The sequence below is a fragment of the Triticum dicoccoides genome, chromosome 1A (genome assembly GCF_002162155.2).
Source record: "Triticum dicoccoides isolate Atlit2015 ecotype Zavitan chromosome 1A, WEW_v2.0, whole genome shotgun sequence".
NCBI classification, from domain to species: domain Eukaryota; kingdom Viridiplantae; phylum Streptophyta; class Magnoliopsida; order Poales; family Poaceae; genus Triticum; species Triticum dicoccoides.
Window position 1 is genome coordinate 557,600,932 of NC_041380.1, and position 10,287 is coordinate 557,611,218.

Here is a 10,287-nt window from a genome sequence, read left to right on the forward strand (position 1 = left end):
TAGATCTTGCAATCGAAACTTTTAGTTTCTTGTTTTATCACTAGTTTAGTCTATAAAAGAAAACTACAAAAAATGGAATTGAGTTTGCCTCATATGCTTCATCTTTTTAATGTATTTCATGAAAATAAGCATTCCGATAATTGTGCCAAAGTGTTAGAAGAAGAATGCATTAAAATGTTTGGCATAAAATCTTTGAATGATGAGCATGATTGCAATGTTGTTAGTATGAATTCTTTGAATATGCATGATGCTAATGATATGCAAAGCCACAAGCTTGGGGATGCTATGTTTGATGAAGATGGTATTTTTCCTCCAAGTTTTGATGAGAAAATTTATTATGATGAAAGCATGCCTCCTATTTATGATGATTATATTGATGAAAGTGGATTTGGAGAGGTCATGACTTTATTTAGTGATGAATCCACTATTTTGGAAGAGGTTCCAATTGATTATGAGAACAAAGTTGCTATCTATGATGATTATTGTGATGACATGTATGCTATAAAGAATAATGATAACCATGAAACTTGTCGTCATGAATTTAATTTTCAATTGGATTATGCCTCCCATGATAGTTATTTTGTTGAATTTGCTCCCACTATTATGGATGAGAAGAATTTTGCTTATGTGGAGAGTAGTAAACTTTCTATGCTTGTGCATCATGAAAATAATGCTTTATGTGATAGTTATATTGTTGAATTCATTCATGATGCTACTGAAAATTATTATGAGATAGGAACATATGCTTTTACATATTGCAATAATATCAAGTTTCCTCTCTATGTGTTGAAAATCTTGAAGTTATGTTTGTTTTACCTTCCTATGCAAGTTGATTCTTGTTCCCATGAATTGTTTGCTCACAAAATCCCTATGCATAGGAAGTGGGTTAGACTTAAATGTGCTAGTCATATTATTCATGATGCTCCCATTATGTTTCATTTCTTATCTTTTATGTGAGCATCGTTGAAACCATCATGCCTAGCTAGAAAGGCATTAAAGAAAAGCGCTTGTTGGGAGACAACCCAACATTCACCCCTACTGTTTTTGTGTGTTCACATGATTAGGCTACTACAGTAATCATGTTTTATAGATTTTATTTCAATAAAGTGCCAAGTAAGACGTTTGGGATGATCTATGGTGATAGTTGATTTGATCTTGCTGAAAAACAGAAACTTTTGCGCTTAGAAAAAATTCTCATTTTAAAAGAAGTGTGGTAAAATACTGATTATTTTTTGCATAAGATTAATAAATAAATTTCTCAAGTTTTCCTAATTTTTCAGAATTTTTGGAATCACAGAAGTACTCTATAGTTACAGATTACTACAGAATGTCCTGTTTTTGACAGATTCTGTTTTGATGCATAGTTTGCTTGTTTTCTAGTTTCTATGGCTTATATTGCTTAATATAAATTGTAGAAATGATATGGTACAGTAGGAATCATTTGCGAAAAATTATGAATCTTGTCTTGACAGTACCTAAGTGGTGATTTGCTTTATTTTACTAACGGAGCTTACGAGTTTTCTGTTAAGTTTTGTGTTGTGAAGTTTAAGTTTTGGGTAAAGTTTTGATGGACTACGGAATAAGGAGTGGAAAGAACCTAAGCTTGGGGATGCCCCAGGCACCCCAAGGTAATATTGAAGGACAACCAAGAGCCTAAGCTTGGGGATGCCCCGTATGGCATCCCCTCTTTCGTCTTCGTTCATCGGTAACCTTACTTGGAGCTATATTTTTATTCACCACATGATATGAGTTTTGCTTGGAGCATCATTTTCTTTTATTAGGATTTGCTTGCTTTTATTTAGAATAATTTTTTGCATGTTTATTTTCAATAAAAAGTCAAGTATAGCCTTTACCATGCTTATTTTCCAAGCCTATATGTTGCTGTTTGAAAACAGAAAGTTTTCTGTTATGTTTTGAATATTGGTGAATAGTCAGAACATTATAAAATCTTGAAATTTTTACAAAATTAGTAACAACAAATTATCTACAGTGTGGTAATTTATCAGAATTTTTGGAGTTAAAGAAGTATGATTCCTCTTGCATTCTTTACAGACTGTTCTGTTTAGACAGATTGCTGTTATGATTGTATTGTTTGCATATGTTTGCTTGTTTAATGATTCTATTTGAGGATAGGAGTGTTAAATATGCAGATGCCTTTAGTATGCAATATCAAATTATAATTTTAGTAATTTTCTACAATAGAGAATGATAAGGTTTTGCATGGATTTATACTAACTTATCTTACGAATTCTTGTTGAGTTTTGTGTGGATGAAATTTTTAAGATTTAGGGAAACCACGAAATGAAAGGAATTAAGGAGACACAAAAGCTCAAGATTGGGGATGCCCAAGGCATCCCAACTTAATATTTCAAGAAGTCTCAAGCATCAAAGCTTGGGGATGCCGCAGTAGGCATCCCACCTTTCTTCTTCAACAATGATCGGTCAGTTTTGGTTGGACCTAAGTTTTTGCTTCTTCACATGATAAGTGCTATCCTTGCAATGTCATTTTATTTTGTTTTGCTTGCTGTTTGAATAAAGTACTTAAGATCTGAAATTTTATTTATGAGAAGGAGTCTTCACATAGTTACATAATTATTCAACTACTCATTAATCTTCACTTATATCTTTTGGAGTAGTTTGTCATTTGCTTTAGTGCTTCACTTATATCTTTTTAGAGCACGGCGGTAGTTCTATTTTGAAGAAATTAATGAACTCTCATGCTTCACTTATATTATTTTGAAAGTCCTAAACAACATGGTAATTTGCTTAGATTATGAATTTAGTCCTAATATGATGGGCATCCAAGAGGGATATAATAAAAACTTTCATATAAAGTGCATTGAATAATATGAGAAGTTTGATTCCTTATGATTGTTTTGAGATATAAAGATGGTGATATTAGAGTCATGCTAGTGAGTAATTGTGGATTCTAGAAATACTTGTGTTAAAGTTTGTGATTCCCGTAGCATGCACGTATGGTGAACCGTTATGTGAGGAAGTCGAAGCATGATTTATTTATTGATTGTCTTCCTTATGAGTGGCGGTCGGGGACGAGCGATGGTCTTTTCCTACCAATCTATCCCCCTAGGAGCATGCACGTAGTACTTTGTTTCGATAACTAATAGATTTTTGCAATAAGTATGTGAGTTCTTTATGACTAATGTTGAGTCCATGGATTATACGCACTCTCACCCTTGCACCATTGCTAGCCTTTCTTGTGCCGCGCAATTTTCGCCGGTACCATACACTCACCTATTACCTTCCTCAAAATAGCCACCATACCTATCTATTATGGCATTTCCATAGCCATTCTGAGATATATTGCCATACAACTTTCCACCGTTCCGTTTATTATGACATGCTCCATCATTGTCATATTGCTTTGCATGATCATGTAGTTGACATCGTATTTGTGGCAAAGCCACCGTTCATAATTCTTTCATACATGTCACTCTTGATTCATTGCACATCCCGGCACACCGCCGGAGGCACTCATATAGAGTCATATTTTGTTCTAAGTATCGAGTTGTAATTCTTGAGTTGTAAGTAAATAAAAGTGTGATGATCTACATTATTAGAGCATTGTCCCATGTGAGGAAAGGATGATCGAGACTATGATTTCCCCACAAGTCGGGATGAGACTCCGAACGAAAAATAAAAAAAGATATAAAAAAGAAAAAAAGGAGAAGGCCAAAAAACAAAAAAATGAGAGAAAAGAGAGAAGGGACAATGCTACTATCCTTTTACCACACTTGTGCTTCAAAGTAGCACCATGATCTTCATGACAGAGAGTCTCCTATGTTGTCACTTTCATATACTAGTGGGAATTTTTCATTATATAACTTGGCTTGTATATTCCAATGATGGGTTTTCTCAAATTGCCCTAGGTCTTCGTGGGCAAGCAAGTTGGATGCACATCCACTTAGTTTCTTTTTGAGATTTCATACACTTATAGCTCTAGTGCATCCGTTGCATGGCAATCCCTACTCACACACATTGATATCTATTGATGGGCATCTCCATAGCCCGTTGATACGCCTAGTTGATGTGAGACTATCTCCTTCTTTTTGTCATCTCCACAACTACCATATTCTATTCCACCTATAGTGCTATGTCCATGGCTCACACTCATGTATTGCGTGAAAGTTGAAAAAGTTTAAGAACATCAAAAGTATGAAACAATTGCTTGGCTTGTCATCGGGGTTGTGCATGATTTAAATATTTTGTGTGATGAATATGGAGCATAGCTAGGCTATATGATTTTGTAGGGATAAGCTTTCTTTGGCCATGTTATTTTGAGAAGACATAATTACCTTGTTAGTATGCTTGAAGTATTATTTATTTTATGTCAATATTAAAGTTTTGTTTTGAATCTTATGGCTCTGAATATTCTTGCCACAATAAAGAAAAGTTACATGGATGAATATGTTAGGTAGCATTCCACATCAAAAATTCTGTTTTTATCATTTACCTACCCAATGACGAGCAGGAATTAAGCTTGGGGATGCTTGATACGTCTCCAATGTATCTATAATTTTTTTTATTGTTCCATGCTATTATATTATCTATCTTGGATGTTTTGTATGCATTTATATGATTTTGGGGACTAGCCTATTAACCTAGAACCCAGTGTCAGTTTCTGTTTTTTCCTTGTTTTTGAGTTTCGCAGAAAAGGAATATTAAATGGAGTCCAATTGACCTGAAACTTTACGACGATTCTTTATGGACCAAAAGAAGCCCACGGAGTACCGGAGATGCACCAGAGGAGTCCCGCCCCCGACCTTGTGGGCCCCTCGTGGACTCCCCTGACTTGTTCTCGACACCAACACCTCTTATATATATCCCCAAACCTCCAAAACAGAACCTAGATCGGGAGTTCCGCCGCCGCATGCCTCTGTAGCCACGAAAAACCAATCGGGAGCCCGTTCCGGCACCCTGTCGGAGGGGGAAATCATCACCGGTGGCCATCTTCATCATCCTGGTGCTCTCCATGACGAGGAGGGAGTAGTTCACCCTCGGGGCTGAGGGTATGTACCAGTAGCTATGTGTTTGATATCTCTCTCTCTCTCTCTCTCTCTCGTGTTCTTGATATGACACGATCTTGATGTACCGCGAGCTTTGCTATTATAGTTGGATCTTATGATGTTTCTCCCCCACTACCTTCTTGTAATGGATTGAGTTTTCCCTTTGAAGTTATCTTATCGGATTGAGTCTTTAAGGATTTGAGAACACTTGATGTATGTCTTGCATGTGCTTATCTGTGGTGACAATGGGATATTCACGTGATCTACTTGATGTATATTTTGGTGATCAACTTGCGGGTTCTGTGACCTTGTGAACTTATCCATAGGGGTTGGCACACGTTTTTGTCTTGACTCTCGAGTAGAAACTTTGGGGCACTCTTTGAAGTTTGTTGTGCTGGTTTGAATAGATGAATCTGAGATTGTGTGATGCATATCGTATAATCAAACCCGCGGATACTTGTGGTGACATTGGAGTATCTAGGTGACTTAGGGTTTTGGTTGATGTGTGTCTTAAGGTTTTATTTTAGTACGAACTCTAGGGTTGTTTGTGACACTTATAGGAATAGCCCAATAGATCGATCAGAAATAATAACTTTGAGGTGGTTTCGTACCCTACGATAATCTCTTCGTTTGTTCCCCACTATAAGTGACTTTTGAGTGACTCTTTGTTGCATGTTGAGGGATTGTTATATGATCTATTTATGTTATCATTATTGAGAGAACTTGTACTAGTGAAAGTATAAACCCCAAGCCTTATTTCCAAGCATTGCAATACCGTTTCCGTTCACTTTTGCTATTTGCTATCTTACTGTTTTTATATTTTTCAGATTACAAAAACTCATATCTACCATCCATATTGCACTTGTATCGCCATCTCTTCACCGAACTAGTGCACCTATACAATTTACCATTGTATTGGGTGTGTTGGAAACACAAGAGACTCTTTGTTATTTGGTTGCAGAGTTGTTTAAGAGAGACCATCTTCATCCTACGCCTCCCACGGATTGATAAACCTTAGGTCATCCACTTGAGGCAAATTTGCTACTGTCCTACAAAACTATGCACTTGGAGGCCCAACAACGCCTACGAGGATAAAATTGCATAGTAGACATCATATTTATGGTTGTTTATTTGACTTACCTTTCATGATATGGCCAGAGAAATGATTTTGCATGGGACATGTTTACGAAGATATGGGCGAACGTGTTAATGGCCCACTCCCGTTTATCCTTACCATGTAATGTTGTGCCATTTGCTAATGTATGATCTATGAAATACACGCTCTTCCTTTTTCTTCTCTGCGCGGTTAATCCTCTGAGAGGAATAAAATGCAGTTAGTTGTTTATCATTTACAGTGTACGAAGAAGTTGATCGGAATTTGTTAAGTACTTACAAAATCAGGCATCTAACAAAAGTGGCATCGAGCACGTTGAAGTTGAAGAAGAGATGTAAGTCCTCGAAATCCACACTGACGGAACCAGGATCGTGTCGGAAATGATCTCTGTTATAGTAGATTAGCAGAACATGATGACTTGCTAACATTAGATCCATGCAATATTTATGTAACTCGCGGCAACTGAAACTGCACTTATCAAAGTATTCGCCAACAAGAAGTGGCTGACCATGGACGTAATTGCGTGCTTCAAGTACGTTTGCTTTATTTTTAGCAAGCGCCAATTCTATTTGTGCATCATTCATGTCGTCGGAAATAATATTACTCTATGATTCAAACAACTTGCTGTTAATTTGATTCTGGATGATGAGTGCCTTAAGTAAGAGGCAATCGTTCTCATTCCTCTTCGCTCTTGGGGGGCGCCTCCTCACGGGTGCAGCCTTTTTGGCCGCTTCCTTTTTGGTACTTGAAGCACTTCTGGTTCGAGGTCTGGATGCTGAAAGGCGGTCTGCCGAGCAGACAGTAAATCTTCGACGGACTGTTTAGTTGACGGTTTAGCTACGCCGGGCTGCTGAGCTGGCGGTGCTGCTGTGAGGGACTGCTGGGCTATAGGAGCAGATGCATCGGACTACTGACAATGTGTTCAAGCTATGTCGGATTCTGCGTAGGTGGTGCTAACTTGTCGATGTGCTGAGAAGGACGTGCCAACATGTTGGTTTACTGAGCAGGCAGTGCTGACACATTGGTGAATCCATGAAATTAACCAGAGTGGTTAATTGTCGCCCACAAGATTCAAACACGGGCGGGCAAAGAAGCACCACTGCGCTCTCATCACTGAGCTATGAGCCCATCCACAAGGTTACTTAATTTTTCTACAAACCAACTAATATAGAGGATTATGATTGATAATAAAAGGACCGGGGGCCCACACCAGTTAAATTTGGGGGATTATAGTAAAACACGTATAGATTTTTGTAGGTGTAGCATTATTGCCGAACGAGCACGTAGTCCTGCGGGCGCGAGTCGCCCGTACCTTCCTCTACCGACCACTGAAAAGTTCTTGACCTTTCTTGCTTCCTTTCTTTGCGTGTCCATCCACGTAGGCATTCATGTGACAGAACTTCCATTTGAAATGTATTTGGTGGAACCGGTCGTGTGTGCAAGTCACTTTCTCCATGCAGGTGCAGCTAGCTACAGGCTACAGGATACAGCCAGTAACCAATAGTATGAACATATTTTTGCAGCTGATTGTGGAGTAGTATAACAGAGAATTTTCCATCTGGATGTCTGATGATGCCGGCATTATTGCACGGCAGCGTATCTTCGAGCAGCTCAAATTGCAGCCAATTGGCGAATAAACTGTGTACATGACAAGGCAATTTTACCACATCCACATCACCACGAAGCAAGGACTAGAACAACTCAGCCCATTATATACCGTGCGCGTCTCCATCATCACTAACACCTAACCTATCGAGATTTATAAATATAACACCATGCGGTTGGTCGTCTCTTTCGCAATTCGTCGCATTATTTTCGATGAACAACCAAAGTGGTGTGTAAAAGCTGACCAGGTTTGGGCATATAACACATTGCTGAAGGAAGAAAAGGAGCAATTTCTTTACAGAAAATATTAGTGGTGCGTGCAAAAGTTAACCACGTTTGGTAATATGCACATGGGATGTAGCCGAGCATATGTTACTTGCCTGGTCCTATTATAAATCCCACACAACATAGCATCATTTTGGCCTTTCCTGTTCTAATCTTTGCTCGGATTACACCTCTACTTTTCCATTTGGGCTTTGTTAGTGCATCCACAACGAATACCAAATTTCTAGTGCCAAATGATAAAGTAGCTTTTGGCATCCATTCTCACCATTGTGGAGGTAGTGGTAAATTAGGGAAAAGTGGAAACCGGCGCTTCCACTTGCTCCGATGCTAATTCTTCTCATGGAACAATAAACTAGCGACAAGTATTATGAATGGAAGGGAGTGGCATTTGTTCTCCCAGCTTCCAACAAGAATCATGCAAGGCTCACGAGACGGTTGACATGCAAGGAGAGACAACACCAATTTTCTATTTTGCTTTACTCAATATCGAGCCCTACTGTACAAAGATTTTTGCAACTGATTGTGGATTAGTATAACGGAGAATTCTCCATTCGGATGCTTGATAATGCCGGAATTATTGCACGATAGCGTGTCCTGTAAGAGCTTAAATTGCAGCCAATTGGCGAATAGAATGACAAAGCAATTTTACCACATCCATATCACCACGAAGCAAGGACTAGAACAACGCAGCCACTTATACACCGTGCGCGTCTCCATCATGAGTACTCCCTCTGTAAACTAATATAAGAGCGTTTAGATCACTAAAATTGTAATCTAAATGCTCTTATATTAATTTACAGAGGGAGTAACACCTAACCTACCGAGATTACAAATATAATGCCATGCGGTTGGTCGTCTCTTTCGCAATTCGTCTCATTATTTTCGACAAATAACGAAAGTGGTGTGTAAATCTTGACCGCGTTTGGGCATAGTACAACACAGGGCTGAATGTATGAAAAGAACAGTTCCTTTTTAACAAAAAAAAGTCAGTGGTGTGTGCAAAAGTTACCCACGTTTGGTCATATAGCACAGGGGAACATATTTCTTGCCCGGTCCTATTATAAATTCCACACGGCATGGCATAGCATCTTTTTTTGTCATTTTCTGCTCCAATCTTTGCTCAGATTACACCTTCACTTTTCCATCTGTGCTTTATTATTTATGATGATCTGGTCAGGTCAGCTTGCACTAAGATTATGCTCCTCGCAAAAAAGAAGAAGAAGACTTGTTTATGTTAGCCAGCGACCCTGTGCTCCCCGTGGTGAGAGCCGGGAGGGACGATCCAATGCCGGCAGACCACGGCCGGGGACGATGATGATTGCCAACGATTGCGACGGCCCAACTAATAAACTAATTGGAAGAGATTAGTTATTTTCAGAAGAAAAAATAATTAGCAGACAGGCACGGGCGGGCAGACTGTCAGCGGCACCGGCCGTAACCACGGACAAAAAGTTTGCCCCATGCCGACTTCATTGACGTGATGTGCTGCGCACGCCCGTACGTCTTTGGCCGTCTGCTCGTCTTGCTCCGCTGGATCCATGACAGTGAGCAAGCACTAATAATTCCATGGGGTCCTGTGGCTAGCTGCTTGTCATTAGCTCAAGAGGGAAGGAACAGTTGGTTAATGGTAAGGGAACAGTCCCTGAGATGCAGCTTAAACCGTTGTTTTCATAAATAAACGGTATAGTAAACTGCTGCTGCCATCTCATCTTAACAGGGCGCTTGTGGCTGTAAAATGTTCCAGACTGTGTTTTCGTTTAGGGACGTTGGACAGCCATAAATTACCACGGTGAAACCACCTATGAACAACCAGCACCCAAGTGTCTACCTAGCGGCTGGCTAACGTTAGCATCACTCGTTGGGCTCGAGGAGAGGATGGACCACCAGCTTAACATAAAGTAACATATTGTGCCGGCTTTCGTTCGATTCTTTTGTTAATTGTACTTGACAAATTTCTTCTTTTTAATGGATGATGAAGTAAATCTTTTGTGAAACTACTCCCTCCGTCCGAAAATACTTGTCATCGAAACGGATGAAAATGAATGTATCTAGAACTAAAATACATCTAGATACATCAATTTCAATGACAAGTATTTTCGGACGGAGGGAGTACTTTACAAATGACACGCTTCACGCACGATAGTTAATCCACGGGCCGTGTTGCACCTAGTCGTATGTTCGGATGGTCTGATTTGTGGTATCGTGCAACAATCGGTTGAAAAATGTCGTGCGCATAGGCAACACACATCTTTTGTCTCA